Source organism: Triturus cristatus, chromosome 1_2 (assembly GCF_964204655.1).
Source record: "Triturus cristatus chromosome 1_2, aTriCri1.1, whole genome shotgun sequence".
NCBI classification, from domain to species: domain Eukaryota; kingdom Metazoa; phylum Chordata; class Amphibia; order Caudata; family Salamandridae; genus Triturus; species Triturus cristatus.
The window spans coordinates 279,861,246-279,885,698 of record NC_140580.1 but is presented as its reverse complement, the minus strand read 5'-3'; the positions used below and the strand labels follow the sequence as shown (position 1 = coordinate 279,885,698).

General features: G+C 45.6%; 1 protein-coding gene across 2 annotated transcripts in view; it reads right to left on the bottom strand.

Moving 5' to 3' along the window:
- LOC146867160 (polyunsaturated fatty acid 5-lipoxygenase-like) overlaps window positions 1-24,453 on the bottom strand; it is an 854,256-nt gene that overhangs the window by 539,906 nt on the left and 289,897 nt on the right. The window lies entirely within an intron of this gene.

The following is a 24,453-nucleotide window of genomic DNA, read 5'->3' as shown; positions in this document are numbered from 1 at the left end:
GATACAGGATCACACTGGGGCCACTTTTTGGGGTACAGGTCTGCCTACAGCATGCTGGCAATCATTTTTTAATGCACTTTAAGAAGGGGTAACTGAAAAGAACTGCTATGTTTGAGTAGTTAAATATGTTCAGAGATACCAAATGAGCTAAACAAATCCCAGCATGCAAAGTGCTTTTGGCTGAAAAACCATGGCTGCCTGGGAGTGTCACACGACATGAGGCTGATTTCCAGCTGGGTATGATATTGTGACAAAGGCAAGAATGAACATCAAAAGTGAACGCTCAAGCCCCATAAATCTACTTAACCTATTTGCGGTGTCTACATTTTTATAGAATTATTGTGTGAATTTGTTGATCATTTTGAAGTGGCCCAGTAACATTTTACGTGTAGGGGGGTATATGCTACAGCTGTAAAAAGTTTGCAACCATTGTTGTAGAAAATATATGTAGGCAGCCAGGGCTTTAAGTGGGAAAAAAAAACTGGGGGTGCTCTAAAAGGGGTGGGGCAAACCTCAAAGGGGTGTGGCCTAAGTAGGGGCGTGGTCTAAATAGAGATAACTCTAGGACTCCTCAGAGAACAACTGCAGTATACACAAACATAGACATGACACAATATATTCCGCCTGACCTCAATGCAGGTAGAATTGTGACACAGGTTGTCGAAGAACATTTACTTCAGTACAGCCTGGTGTACACCTCGAATCACATCTACCACAACCCAGCTGGGCCTGTAAACACGGATTAGAGCACGCCCTACTTTACTCGCCATGCAGAATCAACATAAAAACTATGCTTATTTATTTACATCAGTACTATTACATTATCATTCTTTTATTGATAACGATGAAAACAAAATTGCAATAAAAATAACTTTTTATTGCAATTTTGTTTTCATCGTTATCAACAAATATTATTATTTGCAATGATGATAATATTAATAATAGCAGTGGTAATGGAACAATAATAATTAAAATAAGCAGGTTAGGCAATATTTACTTTATAAAATCCGATATACTGCGTTCTTATGTGATCCGTACCACCGTTTCTCTTCCCCATAATCACCTAATTAACAAAGCTTGATAATCGCCTCGCACTATTCGTTTTTCATAATAGTATAATTGAAGCTGGACTGCGACGTGTACCCGGAGGAGCCACAGTGGGCTGCCCGCTGCCTGCTTTCTGTCTCCCACAGGGCCGGCGCTAGGCATGGGCAGCGTGGGCAGCTGCCCAGGGCCTCGCACTCAACCTACCAGCATGGGGCCCCGCACCGATCGTGTGCCCTGTTGTTTCCCTGTCTCCTTGCAATTAGAGTCCATGGGAGGAGTCCCTTCCCCCTGGCCACTCAGGGATGGTGTCTGGACGCCTAGGGGAGGGAGATGCTTCCTTTTGTCCCAATTGCAAGGAGACCATTCAGACACTGTGGGAGGCCCATTGTACAGGATTTTAGCGCCCCCACAGTGTTAACTCTCAGCCCACAAGCAATTCTTACACCCATCAGGCTGAAGGTGAGAGAATTGCTTGTGGGCTGAAAGTTAAAACTGTGGGGGCACTAAAATACTGTACAATGGGCCTCCCGCAGTGTCTCTGAATGGTTTCCTTGCAAGGGGTCACTTAAGGGGCCTCGCACATTCCCTTTTGTCCCAGGGCCCCGCAAATCATAGAACCGGCCCTGCCCCAAGTGCACGCGGGATCAATGAAGACGCACCGCACGTGCAAGCTGCAACCGTATTGTGGATTCTTGAGAAAGCTGTCATGATAAAAAGAGTTTGCACCAGCTAGCTAATAGCCACGTATATATATATATTTTTTAAAACGTCGACGTAGTCTTATTTTTGCACAGATGGTACGTCTGGTGGACGCACAAGTGATGGCTGGGGTGAGGGGGGCTACAATCGTCTCTGTTCGCTGCGTTAAGATTCACCAGCTAGTGCGTCGTCCTCCTGACCGGAGAAAACCACGTTGTAGCGGAAATACTCTGATGTTAGCTACAAACCCGGACTCCTGGGGCGAGAAGCGGGGCCAGGGGCTGGGAGGGTTTCATTCGTACCCTCCGACACCGTGCCTGTCAGTGAAGCTGCGGAGACTCAAACCCTAACCTGACCGGGAACCAACCGAATCCTGCCTTTCAGGCCAAGTTCTCCTATGCGAGAGACAACAAACTGCAGCGGCTGCCGAATCACAGGTGTCATGTTATCTTATGCAGGGGCTGCCACGCTGCAAGTAATACCAAAACACAGACCCTAAGCAACTCGGCAAGAGGTTTCACATCACAGCCGAGATCAAAAAGCCGATAAGGCACATCGATGAGCATGCTCTCACTGCGGTCCAAGAAAAAAAAAAGAAAACGGACTACCTCTGCGAGGTCCAAAAATAGAGCCCGATAGAGACCCGTTTCGAGGCCCCCTGAAAATAACTGCCGGTGCTGAGACCCGGACAGACCCGGCCCACTTAAAGCCCTGTAGGCAGCGTCTTTGTTCTGCATCTAAGCGCCAGAATTCCTGTGCTTGGTGACATTGCTCTCATGGCACCAGTGACGTATTTTAATGGTGTCTGCAAGTAAAGACACTGTTAATGGATTTGGTGTTCCTGGGTTTTGAACTGGTGACTTTTAAAGTCTCACAAGGGTTGATAGATAATTTCTAATGTCGTTCCGAAGACAGACTATCGGTTGTCACCAGCTAGAGCTGAGAATATGTGATTTTGACCGGGGCAAAATTCGTAGGTTAAAAGCAAAGATCTTTTTCATCACACGTCCTTGCATTCACAGCTGCAACATGCGAAAAAAAGATTGGTCAACTGAAAGAAAGATTCATGGCGAAAGAAGATAGGAAATCCACCGTCTCCCTAACGTGTCCTGGCTACTTCACATTCGTTTAGGAAGCCTCAGCAGAGAAGAGGTGATTAATGCAGGAAATCCCCGCATGCACGATTATGATGCGTGAGCTGCACGTGCACTGTTGTGAAAATCATTGTAAGCTTGTGATCCAGTTGTGCACGGTTGTGACCACGTGCCCAACTTGATCATGTGGGCAGGGGAGGGGGGGGGGGAGGGGGGGTCGGAGCCTCCTGGAGCCACCTGATGCCAGTAGACAATGACCACTTCCTAGCGAGAATGCAGGAAGAATTAGCATGGACCAGGGGGTAAGGGACATTACACTGTAGGCTCAGGTCATGGCTGTGTTGATGCAGAAAATCTCCCGCGGTGGTAAAGGAAGGAAGGGCTCCACTACTAATATACAATGCAAGCATTTGCAATGCAATAGGTCTCGCATTTACGTGAGACCTATTGCATTGCAAAAGGTAGGCATCACGGACAATGGGAGGGAGGGCGGCAGGGGGAAGGCATGGACAATGGCAGGGCGGGCGAGAATGCACGGACAACGTTATGGTGGGCAGGGGAGGGGTGTAAGAGAGAAGAAGGCACGGACAACGGGAGGGAGGGCGGCTAAGGGAAAAGAAGGCACAACAACGGGAGGGAGTAAAGAGGGCAACCAAGCATGCCATGCCTGCAGTAGGAGAACTTCATTAAAGAAAATACTGCTCACATTCTAAATAACAGGTACCGTGCAACAACCGAAGTAAAGGGGCCTTCGCCATGGAAGATGACAAATATAGAGGAGGTGGTACTAAGACGGGACAAAGAAGCCTATTAATGAATCAGAAGCCAGAATTTAGGACGGACAATGACACAAGCCAATGACAAATATGGGCAGAGAGTGGGCGGGCTTCTATTCCCTACTCCTCTACAATAAGTCTCCCAGCGCATGCGCGCTGACTCTAGGCTCGACCTAAAAACAGAGAAGGAATGAGCCAGCCATACAAACCCAAGCATGCGAGTCCACAAAGCAGACAAATCTTCACCATGAAAGATGAGTGGAGTTGCCCAGGTCAAATTTGAAAATATTGTTGACCTATCAGGCTATGAATATGACCGTGCTACGGGATGGGGGTTGAAAAGGAGTCCGTGCTCTCTGTCCCTTACTGGAACGTTAATGGCTTGGGTGATAAAATAAAGAGGGGTCGTCCAGCAGTATCTGAAGAGACAGTCCCCAGATCTTGTTCTATTGCAGGAAACCCACTTAGTAGGTAACAAAAGTAAGGCCCTCAATAGATGGGGATACCGGCTCCTGGTACATGCTGATTACACCACCGAGTCTAGGGGCATGTGTATCCTGGTTAAAAAATGCACACCACTGATTATACACAACACGTGGGTGGATCCGGGGGGGGGGGTGTTGCAGTAGCTGAGGCCCAGTGGGAGGGGAGGGCCCTAAATGTAGTTTCTGTTTACCTGCCACCGGCACTGGGTAGAGATGCCTTAATAGATCTGGGCCAAGTATTGACCAAACTTCCTGATGGTACATTGATACTAGGCGGGGTTTACAATATGACTATGGACGACACGATTGATAGACACCTGCAGAGGCAGGGGGCCAGACCGAACGAGCTTATGGCGGAATTTACCACGGCACTGGGCCTCTCAGATGTGGGGCGGGAGCTCCAAAAAGCAGACTCCAAATTTACGTACTTTTCCAGTGTGCACGGTAGTCTCTCCCGAATAGATTACTTTTTAACATATACGGCCTCAGTACGTAATTTCAGGCACCCCGGACGTTGCCTAGGGGTATCTCTGATCATTCCCCAGTGGGGGTTGAGTTCACTCACGGGGAACGGCAGCAGCGTTGCACTATTGTCACTAACCCATGGCTGTTGAAAATACCGGATATCAAGGAGGAGCTCTGTGTGCAGACTGGGTATTTCCTAACAGAAAATCTATGGTCGGTGGGCTCGGCGCAAACTATATGGGAGGCATATAAAGTGGTCCTGAAGGGGTATGCCCTGTCACTGAAATTAAAATACATCGCTAAAAGGCGCGAGATCTTGGTGCAATTAGAGGAGGAACTCCAGGGGCTCGAGGCTGCTCACACGCTTTATCCCTCAGAGGATATACTACATAGTTTGAGCTTAAAGCAGGACGAGTACAGGCTCAAGGCTCGTGAACACATGATGGCCAAACAGGCAGCTACCCATCATAGGCTGTATAAGCTGGGGGATAGAGCAGGAAAGACACTAGCCTGGTTGGAGAGGAGGGAACAAGGTACGAGGTGGGTACCCCGACTAACATTGCCTAGTGGAGAGGTCCTTCATCGCTCCAGCGACATAGCAGAGGCGTTTGCAGGCCACTTCGAGAAGGTATACTCTCCCTCCACGACGTATACAGCGGAGGACTCACACCAGCTTCTAGCTGATAGTGATGTACCGACTCTCTCGGAGCTAGACAGAGATATTTTAGATGCAGACCTATCGAATTAGGAAATCCAAAAAGCTATCGGCCAAATTAAGTCCGGGAAGGCGATGGGGCCGAGTGGCACCCCGTGGAATTCCTTAAAGTTATGGCCTCCCAGGTGGTTCCACACCTGCGGGCAATGTATGAGGAAAGCTGTGAGAGGGGAGTTCTGCCAATAGACCAACGTCTAGCCAGTATAGTTGTTATTCATAAGGCGGGAAAGCCAGCGGATGACTGTAGCTCATACAGGCCGATTTCATTGATTAATGTAGAGACTAAGATCTTGGAAAAAGTCCTTGCCACGCGGCTTGGGACGGTGATCTCCTCCCTGGTACACCCGGATCAGTCTGGCTTCATGCCTGGTAGAAACACAGCCCTTAACATTCGCCGGCTGCATAATGTGATGGCGCGCGGGAACTTTCTGAGGGAGGATGCAGTTATACTGTCACTAGATGCATCCATGGCATTCGATTCGATCGAATGGCCATATCTTTTTGAAGTTCTTGTGAGAGCTGGGTTGGGCCCAAAATTTATACGGTGGGTGAGGCTGCTGTATACTGACATCCAGGGGCAGGTGAGAGTTAACAATTATACGTCCCGAAAGTTCACGCTACGAAGAGGCACCTGGCAGGGGTGCCCGCTGTCCTCGATGCAGTTTTCCCTTATGCTGGAGCCCCTGGTGGCCTGGATCCGTCGCGACGTGATGGTGCGGGGCTTTAGATAGTCGCTGGAGTATGAGGATAGAATATCTCTTTATGCCGATGACATATTGTTATATCTTGCCTCCCCATATAAGACGATTCACACAGTTCTTAATATTTTTATGAACTTCGGGAAGTACTCGGGGTACGCAATTAACTGGGGTAAATCTGTGCTGTATGTGTTGCATGGGCAGACCCCCCATCTCCCTAGAGACTGCACGCTGGTGGTTGCAGCGGATGGATTTAAATACCTGGGAGTCTTTATTACATCAGATCCGGCTCTCTTCTATAGCCGAAATTTGGCACCCCCATTGGCTAGACTGCGTACGGATGTTAAGCATTGGAGGTCGCTGCCTCTATCGTTGGTGGGGTGCGCTGCTCTTTTTAAAATGTTGGCACTCCCGCGCTTTCTGTACATTCTCCAGAACTGCCCGCACCGAATTCCGGATGCATACTTTGTAGCGGTGGAAGGGGAGATACGTACACTGCTTTGGGATGGCAAGGCCCCGAGTGTTTGTGCTTCAGAAACTAACGAAAGGGTGGTATGATGGGGGTATAGCGCTGCCTGACATAAGGTTGTATTATTGGGCCTCTCAATTGGTGGCTGTAATTCAATGGAGGTACGCCCTGCCAGATGACCCGGCATATGCTCTAGATAGATACCAGATGGATCGCTCGGGTTATCTAGGAGCCCTGTATTCCCGCACCAAGAAACAAAGGTATATTGGCCCCACACTGCATACGGTGCAGATCAAGCGGATGGCTAACTCACGTCTGGGATGGGCTGGCGTGCTCACCAAGGCACCACCATTGTGGTACACGCAGAAACTAGGCATGTTGTGCTATCAACCGGGTTTTGATATGTGGGATGTCATCGGTATCTCGACAGTTAATGACTTGGTTAAAAAAGGAGCAATTCTCAAATTTGAGGACCTGCAGAAGAGCTACCAATTGGCCCCAGGAGAGGTTTTCAGGTATCTGCAAATTAGACATGCCTTGCGGGCGGCTTTCCCAATTTGCGAGGACATACCGGAATCGTCGCCTCTCGAGGATCGCTTGTTGGATGGACCGCTGCTGTCCAAGGCGATCTCCTTGACCTATAACAAACTTAGGAATAATTTGCCTGATGCCTTTGGGAAGCTTAAGGAACAATGGGAGAGAGACCTTGGGCTAATCGAAGAGGAGGATTGTCGACAGACGCTTATGTCACCTAGGGAAGCGGCTATTACGCTTAGATTCAGATTAATACAGCTTCGTATTCTACATCGCTCCTATCTGACGGGGATAACACTGGCAGAAATAGGGTCTAGGCAGGATGACCTATGTCTGAAGGGTTGCCGGCAGACAGCTACTTTTTATCATATTCTGTGTGAATGCCTGCTCGTGCGGGATCTATGGGATAGGGCCACCACTCATATGCAGTTCGCATTGGGGAAGACGGTAAGCCAGACGCCCCGCCTGGGTTTGCTTGCTTCATATATGGGACGATACAGACCTGAAAGAAGAGGAACAACAATTGGTGACGCTGGGATACACACTAGTCAAGAGGGAAATAGCGAGGGGGTGGGTTGGAGTGGCACCGCCTGCAGTGTCAGTGTGGCTGAAAGAACTCGACAGGTGTATGGTAGCGGAGAAATACGTTTTTATAGCTAGGGTGTGCCCGAAGAAATGGGACAGGAAATGGTTGAAGTGGAACACTCACAGGGGGGAGATCTGCGTATCACCCATGGTGGAATTGGAAATGCGAAGTAATAGAGACAGAGAAGTAATTGTTTAATGTATATATTTTCTCAGCCTTTGTCCCAGATACGGTGTTGAATGTAACTTGCGAATATTGTATGCAAATGCTGTATATCTTTCATACGCTTTCTTAATAAAAATCATTTAAAAAAAAATATATATTAATAATTTGAAAAACCCTACTGTGAGGTAACACAAACCATATGCCAAGATGACCCGGGACACCCACGCAACCTTCCTACTACACAGCAGAGTTTAGTGCAGCTTGAAAACAGAGCAGCACACAAGACCTCACTCTGAGACCAACCCAAACCATGAGTGGCGCCAAAGGCAAACCATAATCAGGAAGTAAGGCGAGGGCATGCAGGCTATAAATAGGATTACACTGAGGTCTGCCATAGCAGACACCCTGCCAAATAGTAAATAAAGAGGAACAAGAGTGAGACATTTTCCTGCTCTGGTAAAAGCACAGCTCAGGAAATAACTACTTAATGGCAAATACATGATATACAACATGAAAGAGCACAAGTCAAAATATGAGTTGGGCAGGCTCTCTTAGCAATGAATGGAGGAAAAGTACAGCCCAGGCCCCTTCTAATGGGTGAAAGGAATTGGAAGAGAATCATATTCAAGCCAGGAAAAGGACTATACCAACCACTTTTTTCATTATGTCATTGCCCTGTGAGAGCCTCTGTATTTCACATCCCAGATGGCAACTGTATTTTCATCAATCACATTCTAGGATTTTACAATACACATTTCAGCTGGAAGATACTATCTCACGTGCCAAGGATATGTGTTTCATGTCTTGTTAGAGTTTTCTGTTAGAGTTAGAATAGGTAAATCCTTTCTGTTGGATGAGATAAACTTCAATTCGTAAGGACTGAAATAAGGAAGTTGGATGAAGAGGTAAAGCTGGTGTGAGGTCACAGACACCATGGTATGTTAGATAAGCACTAGAAGTTAAAAAATAGGTGGTAATTTACAGGTGGGAAGGCAGAATCGTTTAGAACAAAGCAAGGGGTATTAAATTACAAGAGAATACTTAATGTAACCGTCAACAGTAAACAGTAGGGCACAAGGGTTTTACTGAAGTCAAAAAGCAATCACCTGAGAGACAATCAACTCTAAATATGTGAAACAGTTTTCATACTAATCTACTAAATAAATGCAGCCTCGTCTTTCAGTTAGGTTTTGCAAAGAGATGGGATCATGTGTAGAAATTTAAAAAAGGTTCATGAAATGAAAAGTACATGACGCAAATGAATTTAACCATAAAACATTCTAATTCACCTAACTCGTACGCCATCAGTGAAAAGAAAAGATGCCAACAGTAGAGAAACAGACTTTTGAATAACTTTAACATTAATTTACTCTAGAGTTACTCCATTTTGGGACCTTGTTATTCAGTTGCAGTGACCAAATCACTCTAGATCTTCATAGACACTCTTTCCATGCCTGCACTTTTCAACAAAAAAATATTGATTGCAGGTGTATTAGTCTAATTAGTTCAATTGAGGCAAAGAAATTACTACTAATACACCGATAATGTAATAGACCATCACACCACAGGACACTACTGAAAACAGTGTCAATAATGACTTGAATGCAGGTTTGCACCCAAGATTCAGTATCGGGTAAGTAGGCAGCATTTCCGCTTTTCCACTTAACTATATTTTAACCTATGGAGGCTGCAAAGCACTTGTCATCTGCTTGGACATTATGCTGTCACCTAGCTCAAACAACCGTTTGCGTAGGAGATGGAGGCACTTGTAATCAGCACCTAAGTGATTGTGTGATGTTCTTCTTCCAAGAAAAGGACTGTTCCAAACTTCTTCAGGTGCAGGTTTTGATTTATCAGTATAACAGAAGAGCAACACCAAGAAGGACCTTTACATCTCTCTAGTCCTGCTCCAAATGCCAGATCCCCTTGGCACCCAACATTCTAGATGGCATAAGGAACATTCAGATGACACAGGAAATATAGCAACTCACAAATCCCGGAACATAACACATCTCCCTCCTTAATATAAACTAACATAGAATAGGTGATTATACAATTAGTAAAACATAAAGAACTAAACCTACTCTAACAAATTATAATATGGAATAACCTAAGCTGAATTTGTTGTTCACTAAGGTGCAATTCTGATGAAGCTTGACACAATATACCTAACAGCTCTAATTACAAGTAAGATTTGACATAAGATTATCTTTTAGTGTAATCTTTCTTCCACACCAGTGTCAGCTTAATTCTTTTACATACATTTTGCATGTTGGTAGGAACTGACTCACCAAGAAAACCCTTGTTGATCTTTAGAGGCTCTTTTTCACATTTCACCAAATGAGACATACTCCACCAATACCCAGTCAGCATTTTCACAACATTGTATTTGGGTTTCACAGATTCCTAGGGACCCAAAAATTTACTTTTCCCTTTTCTGGAAAATCCTGGTGACGATCCAAACTTTGTCCCAAACACATCACTCATTCCTTTTTAATCCATATTTTCAATCAAATCTTTCTGTGTACTTCTTTTTATGGTCAACTATTCTCTTTGAACCTTCTCACTCAAACAATCAGTACTATCATCTCCCCCCCCTTTACCATTTCGGATGCAGTTTTGTGCCTGGTCTTCTACCCTTCAACAGCCAGAAAGGAACCAAATCTGGTGCAACAATCTGTATTGTTCTGTGTGCCCAAAATGTTTCTTGAAGGAGATCTTTCAAAGATCTCCCTGTAAGCTCAGCTTTGTTGACCACATACCTTCACCATAAAATGTATCCTTTCCACCAGACAATTGGTCTGTGGAGAATACAATGTGTTTCTATTGTGAGGTGCACCAAAATTGTTCTAAAATTCACACATCATATCCGATGTGAATTGCACACAGTTATCTGCCATGATACTCTCTGGCACACATTCGCTGACAAACTCATCTTTCCAAAAATGTAACACTGTTTGGTTGGTCACCATATTGACACACTCTGCCGAAATCCATTCAGAGGTATACTACTAGTACAATAACAAATCTCTCTGAATATTTTAACACATCGAAAGGACCAACAATGTCCAACCTAAACTTACACCAAGGGCTATTTGGAACCTCTATTGGTGACAAATGCATTCTCTTACCACTTTCTCCACCATTTGATCCATACTTGGCCACCAATAAGTTTCCCTAATCAGGGCTTTGGTCTTATTCCTTCCAAGATGCCATTCTTTACACAAATTGATGATCTTATCACGCAACTCTCTGGTGGTACTACCTGAACCCTCTGTACAGCGCTCTTCCATCAACAGACCATTAATATTTCACAGGCCAAAAACCATCTACCTCATGTGCAAAATCCTTCCCTCCTGACCACTCTTAAACCACAAACTCCTGCACCACTGCCATGGTTCTGTTCACAGCCGTTGCCTCACTACATTCCTTGGACCACTCAAATGTTACCCTTTTCTTAGGCAGTTATTTTATGTGCTACACCACACTGGCTAAATTCCAAATGAACTTGTTATAATATTCAGCTGACCCCAAAAATAAATGTACATCATCTTTATTATATGGTACCAGGGCATCCACAATTGACTTGACCAAATTCGGTTTGGGGCTGATCCTCTCATAGGAAATCGTGTGCCTAGGATATGTCATAGTACATAGTACCTCTAAACCTACATTTCTCACTTTTGAATGATAATTCACAGTGGGGCAACCACTAGAGTAGGTAAAATAATACTTGATCATGATTATCTTTGCTCGACCCATACATTAGGATGTCGTCCTGAAAACACTTTCCCTGCCTTACTCCTTCCAGCACTTTCAACATAACTTGTTGAAAACAACATGCCAGGAAGGCATGCAGAGAATTCTATATGCCTCTACTGGTGTGACAAAAGAGGTTAAGTGTTCAGATTCTTTACTTATCTATACCTGATGATACGCATCAGATAAATCCATTACACTACATACACACACCTTAGACCGTGGAGAGTTCTTGTCTGATGTTTGCCAAAGGTTGTCTATCAACCCAAATCATTTTATTCAGATCTCTTAAATCAATAAACATTCTTAAATTCTTTCCATTAGCTTTTGAAACTAGGACCAGAGGGGCCAAGCATTCTGAGGACTCAGTTACCCCAATTAACTCTGCATCCAATCATTTTTAAACACTGTTTTAAGAGTATCTAGCATGAGGTGTGGTCCCTTGTGAATCTTATCCACTACAAGTCTTGCCCCATCTTTTGGAATTATCTGATGCTCAAAACCTCTCAAAAACCCTGGTTTCTCTTATAAAAATGTCAGAGAATCACTCCAAAATGTCATTGTCATCCCCCAGATTGCTTACCAACATGTCCTGGTCCCTGGTGTCTCGATTCACTGTTCTACACAAGTCTCTTTGATGCCTCCATCCAAGACAATCATCTTAGCCACATTCATTTCCCCCCATGTTTTTCTTCTTTTGAATCCTATTAACAAGGGCATTAAACAAATGACATCAATGGTTGTACCACTATACTGAAAAGGTTTGATATCAGGTTGATTTAACTTTATCTTGTTTTTCCAAATACGTCCTACCAAATGCGATCACCCACCAAAGTATAAGGCAATCTCCGAATCAGCCAATCTGGTGAATCCTTTCCCTCTAATCAATACTTGACATTCCAGCATGACCAATGTTTCTGAATCACAATCACTTCCACACATGCCTTCAATACCCTTACCATTAACAGTAAACACTGTATTCTTCACACCCTCCTTCACCTCTTCATGTGATGCACTTCACTATTTTCACTCTTCCCTTCAAATCCCCATTAGCAAACCGTGGCAAAATGTCCTATCTTCCCACATATGACATTTCTGGCACATCAGCTAAAACTATTGGAAGCCACAACATAAACTATTTAGCTTATAGACTCAACATTAATAGCATGAATTAATTGCCCCTTGTTCTGGACCCACTCACTTTGGTCACCCTTGTTTTATCCACTTCCTCCTACCTCATCTCTTTTACCCAACCTGCTGTGTGTTCATTGCTGTCAATTATGGATTTGGCCTTCATAAAGTTAGGGTTCTTTGCAAGTAGTTTTTCCTGTACCCCAACTTTGTTGGTAAAACGGACCAGCTGATCTCACTGAAGGAGTCCAAAAGTCCACAGAGTTTTCAAGTTCTGCTGATATTTCTTATACATGCCACATAGTTCCCTACACATTCAGACTGGCCTTGCTGGTGTGCATAAAATGTATGCCTTTCCACAACAATATTTATCTGCATTCCAAAATGAAGTTCCAACATTTTGACCAAAATCTCAAATACATCTCTTGGCTTCCCTTTTAACTGCCTATATTGATTTCCTCCAAGCTTGCATAGATATTTCTACTTTTGACCCCAGTGTTATGCAACAGCACAATCTGTTTTCTAAAAGCGGAAAACGTTTCCCAACCAATGGCCACCAGATACAAATCAAAGAGTTTCCTCCAACTTGGCCAGAGCAACATTGGTTCACCAAAATCAGATAAGAATTGAAGAAGATATCCATATAGCCTGTGTCAGTGAGAGGAAAGGGAAAGAAGGCAGCGACCTGGGACTTGGGAGACAAGAGATGCTTGGAGAGAAAAGAGGAACAAGGGGGGAGGAGAGGAGAGACACCGAGAGCGAAGCGATCTTGAGGGAGACTTAGAGACACTGGATGAGATGGGGCAGAAGCACGAGGGAGACCCCTGAAAGGGAGTAGCTGCAAAAGGAGGTGAGGAAATGAGGACAGAACTCGTTCTCGTTTCAGTCTTTTTTTCGACTTTATGTCATAAAAGACACATATAAAAACACAATTCATCATAAAAATACATCAAAAAGAGGAATAGATAAAAAAACACAGATCATCATCATATACTTCCATTAGAGCTACACAATTGAGTTATACACAGAAAATGTAACATTGAAAACTAGAGACAGCAGGATCTAAGATCACTACTTAAATGGTATTCCGACTCGACCTAAAAAAATAAATATCTGTCTTCCATAAAAACAAGCTAAAACTATATATAAAAAAAAAAAAAAAATCCACTATTGTACTGGGTTTACTTTAGGGCGGCTGGAGAGCTTTCAGTTTGCCAACTCTTATTGTCCACATCCATTTTAAAAATGTTGCTGTCGCTATCACAATTGTTTCGGAACAGTCAGTTTGAAATATTCTCAATGCATTACTCCCCGTCATAATACCCATTTGAATACATACTGCTCTTATCCATTTATGACGGGGAACCTTGTATTCAGGACAGATAAACAAAACATGAGCTATGGTTTCTGGGTGAGTTATGCAGAAAGGACACATTAAGTCTCTATTACTGTGTGCCCATTTGCAGGTAACCGTATTCAATGGGAGGGTACCTACCCTAAACTGATGTAATAGTTTCCTATCATGAGGCTTAGTGATCAAATCCCAGTACATCTCATATCCAGGGGTGTGTTTCAGCTCCAAAAAAGCCTTAGTAAATGATGGAGCAGTGTGTGACTTGAACTCCTCCTGGGAAATGAAAGACCAGTAAGCCTCTTTTAACTGTTGTTTGGTAGGAAATGGTGTCTCCTGAGGATTGTCCCATAGATCACCCATACCTAAAGATTTAAGGAGGGTTTTAACCTTTCTAAACCATAGAATGTTACCCCCTGTATCCATATCACGCGTTTCCAATAATGCTTGCGCATAATGATGCAATTCTGGGGTTACCCACAGTCTTCTCCAATATGCAATTGGTCTAAATCTGCAAATGTTTTCTATACTCTGACAGCCCAGATCCATGCGCAGAGGTAAAATTGGTGTAGAATGTGGAAGCCCTGTTATGCAGCGGAGAAATTTATTGTGTACTTTTTGTAAACCTGCTATATCAGATGACCCCCACAATTCCGCTCCATATAACATGGAAGATCTTACTTTTGAATCGTACATTTTTAATACTGGGGCTACAGGTTTGGTGGCTGACAGCTTAAATTCTCTTAAAAGGGCACCAGATAGTTGTGCATGCTTTGAAATTAAGTGGGCCACATGCGGCTTCCACTGTAGCCTAGAGCCCAAAGTGATGCCCAGGTAGCTAAAGCTATCAGTCTGCTCTAACGGTACACCATTCATAAAGACTCTACCCCTGATGTTCCTATGCCTATGCATCGTCATGAATTTGGTTTTAGAAACGTTAACAGAGAGGCCATAATCAAAACAAAATTTTTCAAAACAGTCTATTGCCTTTTGAAGCCCTTCCTGGGTCTTGGATAAGAGAAGGGTATCATCGGCAAACATTAGCAGGGGGACGGGGATACCGTTCTGTCTGGGTGCGTCAGTAGTAGAGCCCCTGAAATAATCAGTAACTCTATTTATATATAGTGTGAATAGTGTGGGTGCCAGCACACACCCTTGCCGCCCTCCCCTTTCCGTTGGAAATCTATGTGTTACCTGGCTCGCGTTACCCCATCTGACCTGCGCGTAGTTTTATCAAAACTGCAAGCAGTTCTGATGGGATACCCTGTTCATGAAGCGCTCTCCACAGCCTATCTCTTGGGACTAGGTCAAATGCAGCCTTTAGATCAACAAAGGCTGCATAAAGTGTGCCACCCCCCAGAACCACCCATTTCCAATATATTGCGGAAAATCTAAAAACTTGGTCTACCGTGCCAGTCAGAGGTCGAAAACCAGCCTGTAGGGTAGACATAACTCCAGAGTCCTCGATCCAATTCTGGACCCTGAGAAGTACCATTCTAGCCACAACCTTCTGAATACAGGCTATTAGGCTAATTGGTCTGTAGTTTCCCGGATCGGTACGGTCACCCTTTTTAAAAATTGGTATGATTTCTGCTCCCCGCCATAAGTCCGGCACCATTGTGCCGTCAACAATAGTGTTCGCCAGTAGTTCAATGTAAGGGACCCAGACTGATTTACTGTGCAGAAACAAATCTGCAGGAATTTTATCTAGGCCCGGGGCCCTTCCCTTAGGTATTAAGTTAAGGGCACATTCAACATCTTTCTTGGTGAAGACTAAAGTATTAGCTGATGGGGGACGGCTAACGGGGTTCTGGGCTGGTGTTGGGACATTATTTGTGTTAGCAAACTGGGACTTAAAGTGCTTAACCCAAAGTTCTGGCGGGACATGATTAACCGGGGTTGGTTTATTATTCCCCGTGCCCCACCTTACAAGATGCCAGAAGTCCATCATGTCTCTGGACTTACTGGCTACCAATAGCTCCTCCCAGTATTTATTATCCCACACTTTTTTTGCAACATTTTGTGTCCATTTATAGTGGTTCCTTGCCGCCCGAATGGCCTCCCTCTCAGTAGATCGCACTGCATCAGCTAGAGATTTGTATGCAGACCTGCAGTTTTTATCATACCATGACTCTGGTTTTCTTTTCCCTTTACCAGAGTTCCCCTTCCTCGGAATGCTAAAATATTTACTTAGTTTTAAAAAGAGGGTCGAGTGAATGTGGAGTACCCTGCTGCAGTAATCCTCATAATCCAGCTGCCCCTGTATTTCAATGATTGCTTCACTAACCATGTCATTCATTTCGCTAATGGTTTCGGGTTTACCCAGACACTCTGCCCATCTTACCCGCCGAGTATCATTACCAATGATGATATCATCTACAGTTTCATCTGATATTAACCCCTGCCCGTTAAGAAGCTGTAGTTGTAGCTCAAGACTGAGAGGGTTGTGATCGCTTTCAATACGATGAATTACGGTCATATCACGAATTGATGACCAAAATTCAAGATTTACCAGAATATAATCAATTCTGCTGGTGCTTAGTCCATTGTTAAAAGTTGGATTACCCCGCTCATCCCCTCGTGTCCTACCGTTCACAGCTCTCAACCCATGTTCTAGACTGAAAGTCTTAAGTTGTAAGGCTGCCTGTGTCCACCGTTTAATAGGAGATAGACTGAGGGGGGGGGGATTTGCTAACAGATATCCTCTGCCTCCGTGAGCTCTAGATCCATATGGTCCAGAGGCTCGTAGGAGCAGTTGAAATCTCGACAGATTAATATATTAGCACCTCCCCTCAACGTGCTAACATGGTGTCCCAGTGCTGCCACAACTTCTGACGATTTCCCTCCCGGCTTTCCCCTAGCGTACACGTTAAGAATAATAAGTTCTCCGAATGAGGGAGAATTTAACTTTACCCCCAGAATATCACTTGAGTCAATTGCTAGTTGTGTGGTTGTAAATCCGTCATCCTGTTTTACCCAAGTGGTCAATCCCCCCCTCGGTCTTCCTTTGTTTGTTTTAGTTGCAGCAATTGCAAAGTGGAGATACCCTGGTCTGTATATAATTATCAATAAAGGTAGCCCAATCCCTGGAGGCCATCTTGTTCTTAAGACCTGCTACGTTCCATGAGACCAGGAGCTGACTCTCCACATAGCTACTGGGAGGGTTATGAACAATTGTGGTGTCTCCATTGCTACTGTTAACCAGCACTCCCTCTGTCACTGGTCTAGTGGCCTCCACCAGACAGCCAGTTTCATTAGCCTTCCCTGAACATTTAGTGGGTATAGGATGACCTATAGCTCCAGGGGCGGCTTCATATTTAATTTGGCCATGGGTTGTTACAACGCTTACACGGCTACCTTGATTATCTGCTTGTGTGCAGTAATCAATATTATACGATACCATCATGGTGGCCTTTATCGAATTCAGACCTCCATCAAATATGCTTGAAACATTGGGTACATTCCCTTCCAGGGCCTCAACCAAATCACCTGCAATTGTAGCTTGTGCAACTAGTGTCTCCTCCCCTCCTAACTGTAAACTTCAATCACAAGCATCCAGACCACTGAAGATGCCAAACCTATTTGACACTTCCAGTGGAGTGAATGATACTGGGTAGTCCATATTCCTGTGGGCAGTAATACTTGGCCCACTGGGTATTGTGTTCCATCCAGGTGTTTCTACAATTTGGGCTGCATGATGGACAAAGGCTTGATTCCCAGTATTCATCATAATGGGAAAGTGTGTAGTAGGAAAGGAGTGACCATGGGCAGGTTGGGAAGGAAATACTACAGATCTTGGGTAGAAATAGGTTAGAGGGCGTGGGATAATGCTACTATTATGATTAGCTTGAGGCCAATTCAGGATGTGGCGTACTGCATTACGATCTCTGAAATTGACCACAACCACGTCCCCCCCCGATGTCTTTAGGTCTTCCACCCAACCACTGAAGGCGACATACAAGGACTATTTCGCCATCTATGTAGCTAGCAATTGGCCTGTGTAATGTCAGCCAGTGAGTTATTTTATTCTTCAATTGGGAAAAACCTTCTTTCTTGTTCACTGGGAGCTCTGGTACCCCTGTAAGAAGCACTACATATGGCACGGCCTCTGGCGGAAGATCCGGTAGTGGTGTCCTTAGCTGTTCCCCCCGGGTCTGGCCGAGGCCACCCTCCTCATGTCTCGTTAACCCAATCGGGCGGTAGCCCCGGTCTCTGGTAGAATTATTAACAGAGGTTGATGACTTGGATTTAACTGTTACGGAACTTACAGGAGCATTTGACTGATTAGTTATGAGATGGTTATGAACAGGTGTAGGAGCAGGAGCAATCCCACTCGAAGAATACCTACTAGTGAACGGGGCATCTGATGTAGGACCATTTGATTTTATATTTGAAACCGTCACAATTTCGGTAAGTGATGGTCGAGAGTTATTTACACTTTTAGCCACTGCGGAAGGAGCTGAGACCAACTTTACATCTGGTAGGGCTTCTCTTCCTACCCAAGTCTGTTTCTATTTTCCCCAGCCTATTCTCCATATTTTTCAATCTTTCCACTATTGCTAGAGTGTAAGTTCGCATAATCAACTCAATACTATCCAGAAATTTGCTTGTATGTACTGTATTAATCCCATTATCCTCCAGGCTGTGTTTAATGCTGTGTTCCCCCTCTGTGTGTGCAGAAGTTAATAATAATGTAATAGCATTATCCGTTTCAGTCGAGTCCATATATACTGCATCAGATATGACATTAGTTCTGGGGGGGATGATCTTCTTCCCAAAATCATTGGAACTCAGCTTCTGCTTGGATGGTTCCATCCTTTTACGTCTCCTCTTAGTAGGTGGTGGACCATGATATATAGGTTGTACAGGTTTCTTAGACCTTGCTCGTACAGTCTTGGGAGGTATGGGTGTCGCTGCAATCAGAACTCCAGAAGTACTGGGAGTGCCAGAAGAGTTATCTGGTGTAGTTGGAATGTCTATTCCAGTTAAACAGGTGCTAGGCACTTCACAGTCTCTCAACAAAAGAGGTATACCATCTGTGAGTAAGGTATCATTAGCCTGATTGGGGGCTAGCTCTATATCACGGATGGCTACAGGGTTGGGCTCGGACAAAGTTCTGTTCTTAATTATTTCAATAGAGCGACGACGCTCAGCTCGGCGCTCAGCGAGTGACATTTCCAATGGGCCTCCGGATGATGTTCTAATAAAATAATTATCCAAGGTGCCATTCATATAAGTCCCCACTCGATCAGCCACCGTTGGTGTCGGACTCAACACAAGCGAAGACATATTATTAGCCTAACAGATAGATGACATGCAATAAAATATTGTAGCAACTTACTAGGCGCTGGATTCTTAACGTCACAGCAGGCCAGGGGGACGGGTCCAGTCCGGTCCCGTAGGTCCTCGGAGGGCCACAGAGGGCCCGCCCTTTGCCCGGCGCCAACCCGCGCGCGGTCCCGCGTCGCGGGGGGTGTTTGTGAATTTATGCGCCTCTGTGCGCGAAGGTGCTGACGTCGGCGGGCTTCCCCCGCAAAGAATCCTGGACACTGTGGTCCCGCTGCACACAGCGGCCGCAGAGATTGTAGATGCGGCGGCGGCATGGGACAGCAATAACTGGTGGCAACTGCGTGGGTCCAGGAGCTGAATCTCTGTCACGAGCAGGGCACAGATAGGGAAATAGCGTTGGGTCCTCGGCAAATCGGCAAACGGAGCACACCCGCTCTGCCGGGGATGTTTGTGAATTTATGCGCCTCTGTGCGCGAAGGTGCTGACGTCGGCGGGCTTCCCCCGCAAAGAATCCTGGACACTGTGGTCCCGCTGCACACAGCAGCCGCAGAGATTGTAGATGCGGCGGCGGCAGGGGACAGCAATAACTGGTGGCAACTGCGTGGGTCCAGGAGCTGAATCTCTGTCACGAGCAGGGCACAGATAGGGAAATAGCGTTGGGTCCTCGGCAAATCGGAAAACGGAGCACACCCGCTCTGCCGGGGATGTTTTTGAATTTATGCGCCTCTGTGCGCGAAGGTTCTGACGTCGGCGGGCTTCCCCCGCAAAGAATCCTGGACACTGTGGTCCCGCTGCACACAGCGGCCGCAGAGATTGTAGATGCGGCGGCGACAGGGGACAGCAATAACTGGTGGCAACTGCGTGGGTCCAGGAGCTGAATCTCTGTCACGAGCAGGGCACAGATAGGGAAATAGCGTTGGGTCCTCGGCAAATCGGCAAACGGAGCACACCCCGGAGGACAGAACTGAAAAGACAGATGCCCCCAAAAAAGGCTCCACCCCAAGCAGTTAATTGCTGATATTTCAAATGTTCAGAAAAGTTATAGAGCTTGACGATGGGAGTTCCTCAATGAGTGAGCGTGGTTTCAGCGGTTCGCCACAAACCGCGAGCCTGTACAGCGGTGTCGGAGCCGAACCTGAGTTGGAGGATCACTATGGCTGTGGCCAAGGGTTAAGGCTGAGAATCAGGACGAGAATCAAGGTGGGGGGCCAAGGACTGGAGCATAGTGGAATGGGCAAATGGCTGAAAGCTGGGTGAGCCGCTCCTGCCGTGTCTTCCGTGTCTGAGTGTTCTTGTGTTGAGCCGCACAGCAGCATTTCCTCAGCCTTCGGTGGGCTTTCCCCAGCATCTTGTCACCTGTCCCCTTGCTCACTGTCTTGTCCTTCCCTGGTCTTCCTGGTGAGGTCTGTGAGTAGTGATTCCTTAATTGTTCCTTTACCTCTTCATGTGCGCAGGTCCAGGATCCACTTGCTGAAGCTGCTGAACCGCTAAGTATGGGCAGTTAGGCGGTCAAACCGGTCATGGGTGGTGCACGCAGAAACATGTTGAACGCCGCAACTGGTGTGCTTGTGCCTCTGACCGGGGGGAGGTGACTGTGATCTCCCTTACAGACTTGCTTCCTCGTCACCTGGGGAACCACTGGCAACAACAGTGCCCATGGTGAAGACTACTTGGGGCCTTCCTCAGGGATACATGGCACCAGTGCGGCTTCCGGCCTGTCACCTTGGCTGTTCACCCTGCTGCGCACTCCTCTTCCTCAAACCACTCAAGCCACAAAAAAAGGGAAAAAAAAAAGAACATCCTGGCTTAAACATGCCTCTCCTGGTTCCTGGATCCTGATACTCTGATAGTGATACAGTAACTACTAAGACCTCACGTGCTCCCCTTCTATTATCGCCATCACTCCACTGGGCATTGTGTGTGAATTGGAAAATAAACATAAATGTAAACCAGAATTTGAATGGGCAACGCTCCCACTTAGAAGTCAACAAAGAACCTTTACTGGACTCGAACACAAAGTAAAGTCACTGCAAGATCTTATGTCCCCAGGCCCACAGTTCAAGTAACCGCACTCGATGTAACCAAAACAATAATTAGGTACAAAGGAGCCTCAAATAGTATCACAACCTGCTATCCAAATTCCTCAGAATTAGGGACTTACAACTACTAACCCTCTTTGAGAGTCCCTCCAAAGAGCTTCTCAGCTAACTATTGATCCTCTGAGCTAACAGTCCAACATAATGGACCTGCAAGATGACCCACTAAATACATTAGCCGTGTTCGTGTCACAAATTGATCGAAAACTAGCGGACCTGAATAATTTAATACACAGAGCACAAACACATGCTGCACTCCCAGAACCAATTTGCTTCTGTGCACCAGAAACTTACAAACTAAGCACGCTTCCCAATGGATTGGGAAAATATAATTCATGAGATTAAAGGAAATTTCTACTTTTCTAGTGCCAAGCACACAGCTGAGAATCTTGGAAGTTTATAAAAATTCTTCCTCCCTGCGACTGCCTGGGCCCTTAAAAGTAAGCTCATTCGGGTGGCCTTTCTCACACTGAGAGAAGCTCCAAATGACCAATCCAAGTAAGAAAATCTGCAACATTAAAAAAATACGTAACGAAAACTTCTGTGGGATGAGCAGATTCTGTTGAACAAAAGGAGGGACTAGGAGGGATTTTTAACGGGGTCCAGTGTACAGTGCCCAAATACTGAATACAAAGGAAGGTACGCAGTTCCCCAAAGGAAATGGAGCAACGTGAGAAGGAGAAAACAAAAGGAGGGGGGATCCTTCTTAATGGAACTAGAGTCCTCACACACCCAGCAAGCTAGGTGTCATGCTTCATCATATGGACTCGCTCCTCGTCGGGTCGGCGGTGCAATACCCGATGGGCACCCATCTTTAGCGGAGATCTTCTGTTCCTGCCGTATGGTGCCGTGGGTGTGAGGGCCCTAGGGGAAGTGTAGATGTGAAAACGTGATTCTAAAAAAGTTTGGATAATCCACAGAGGGAATTTTAATCGAGTGGTTATCCACCTTATTAAAATAAAAAAGAGAGGCTGCTCGCTGGCCCAATGATCCAGGGGAGCAATGCTCTACTCTACAATTGTGGTCAACATGTTTCACGCAGTGTGTTCAAAAGATACTGTGCATTCTGTCAGGACCTAAAAAACTATCTACACGTTGAGGATTGGTGGAGAAGTTCCTACCTACCCTTAACCTTAAATGCGAGCATGGTCTCCCATCAAGTGGTAATCTAGATAAGGATGACAAAGGAGACACAGAAGGAAGGTAATGTGTGTCAGTGATTTAAAAATCATCCATCTTGCTCCAAAACACGTGATCCAGCTAGAAAATGTAATGGAAGGGGGTACAATGCATTAGTCTCTACAAAATAATTTCAAATTGGAATTAAAATAATGGGTAAAACACTAGGTGCCTGGAGGGAAACGCAATCAAAGGTGATCTCAAAAGAAGGAAGTAAAGGATCTCACCTAACCAAGTGATGACGCTGGCTTCCACGACACTCTCAACATAAAACACCTCACAGTGTGGTGTTCTGTATAGTGGGGAGTAAGTACAGTGGTAATTAGTGACTAAAGGGGGCCACATGATCCAAAAAGAGGATGCGGTATGCGGGTGACTACCCTCTCAGGGAGCAAGCGTGCCAGGAGCCTGCCCCACACCGTACTCCGTAAGTGTAAGTCGGCAGCAGTAAAAATGCTGTGCCATATCATCAAGGAAGCGGAGTGGTGAAAGTGTGTCACAGTGAACTCCCCCAGAGCAGACATGCCTCAGAGAGTGCTCTGTGGAGTCCCACCGCGACCGCCAACCACAGCGGTTACCACGTGACACCACTCAAGCAGAGCGCCCAGCGGGGTGCAGGAAAGCCGGGCGTGGGAGTCCCTCAAGAGTAGGGACGCATAATTAGGTAGATTACAATGCAGAGCCTCATACCAAAACTAGCAAACGCACAAGGCTGAAGCGAGGCCTCAGCACTTACCTGTCCGTAGTAGGACGAACACAGTCAATCTACCCCTGCGCCAGGCTGAGAGACCGGAGCACTGGATTGTTGTCCGGTTGGAGTTTAAGTACGCTGGTATACCACTCGTGGCGCCAAATCAACTGTGTGGGATTCAGCGCGAGTACGTGTTGCGTCACGAGGTGTAGGTGATGTAACACCGACGTGTGTCATTAGGCGGCCCAGGGACCATGGCGGCCATATTGGAGTGTGTGTAGAAAGCAGCGAAGGATGGCAATGTATGCACTACGCTAAAGTGGTAAACAGTCAAAAGGGGTCATCAGTATAGAAAATAAGTCTCTTATGGCCCATTGTGAGACTAAAGTAAAATAGGATTAATTAAAGTAGAGTTGTAAATATGTGCTTAGAGTCACATGTGTCAGTGCCCAAGGAGATGTAATAGTCGCAGTGTCAATATCAGATGTGGCAAGGATGGCACAAGCCATCGAAGTAGGTGTAAGCTCCAGGCAAATCAAGGCAATGTTAATAGTGTAACCGGCAAGGCAGTCACACAACCCACATCATATCAGATGGTACAAAATGTATAGAGGTGTCTCTATCTCATAAGTGTCCTCCAGTTGAGCTATCTAATGGTGAGGGCAGCCCAGGTTATGCTGTCATTTAGGCCACTGATGTCAGTAGAGAAGCGGTGCACCCATTTCTGCTCCATTCTAAAGAGCGCTTGAAGGGGTAATCTTGGGGTGCGACTCAAGAACCATCCATTTAAGAGATTCAGCTCTGTGATTCAGATCCCTGAAGTGTGTGTATAGCTTCGTTGTGGTTTTTAGACATCTCACATTACTTTTGTGTTCAGTGATTCGCAGCTTAATTTGTCTCATCGTCATGCCTATATATTTTTTCTCACATGGACATGTAAGAAGGTATATACATCTAGATGAATTCCAATTAGTGTGTCGCTTAATCTGCAAGGTAAAAGCATCAGACAATTTAATCTCCTTCAGGGCAGTAATTTGGTCACACACAGAACAGGTCCCACAAGGGTAATGACCGGTAACTGGTGGTAGATTCCACAGGGTCTTCTGGACGCCTGATTCTTTAGTCTTAGGCCTGGTGTGTACGATGATGTCTTTAAGGTTGGAAGGGCGTTTGAAAGCAAATCTTGGTTGTGGGAGTTTCTGGTCTCCTGTATTGATTATTCCC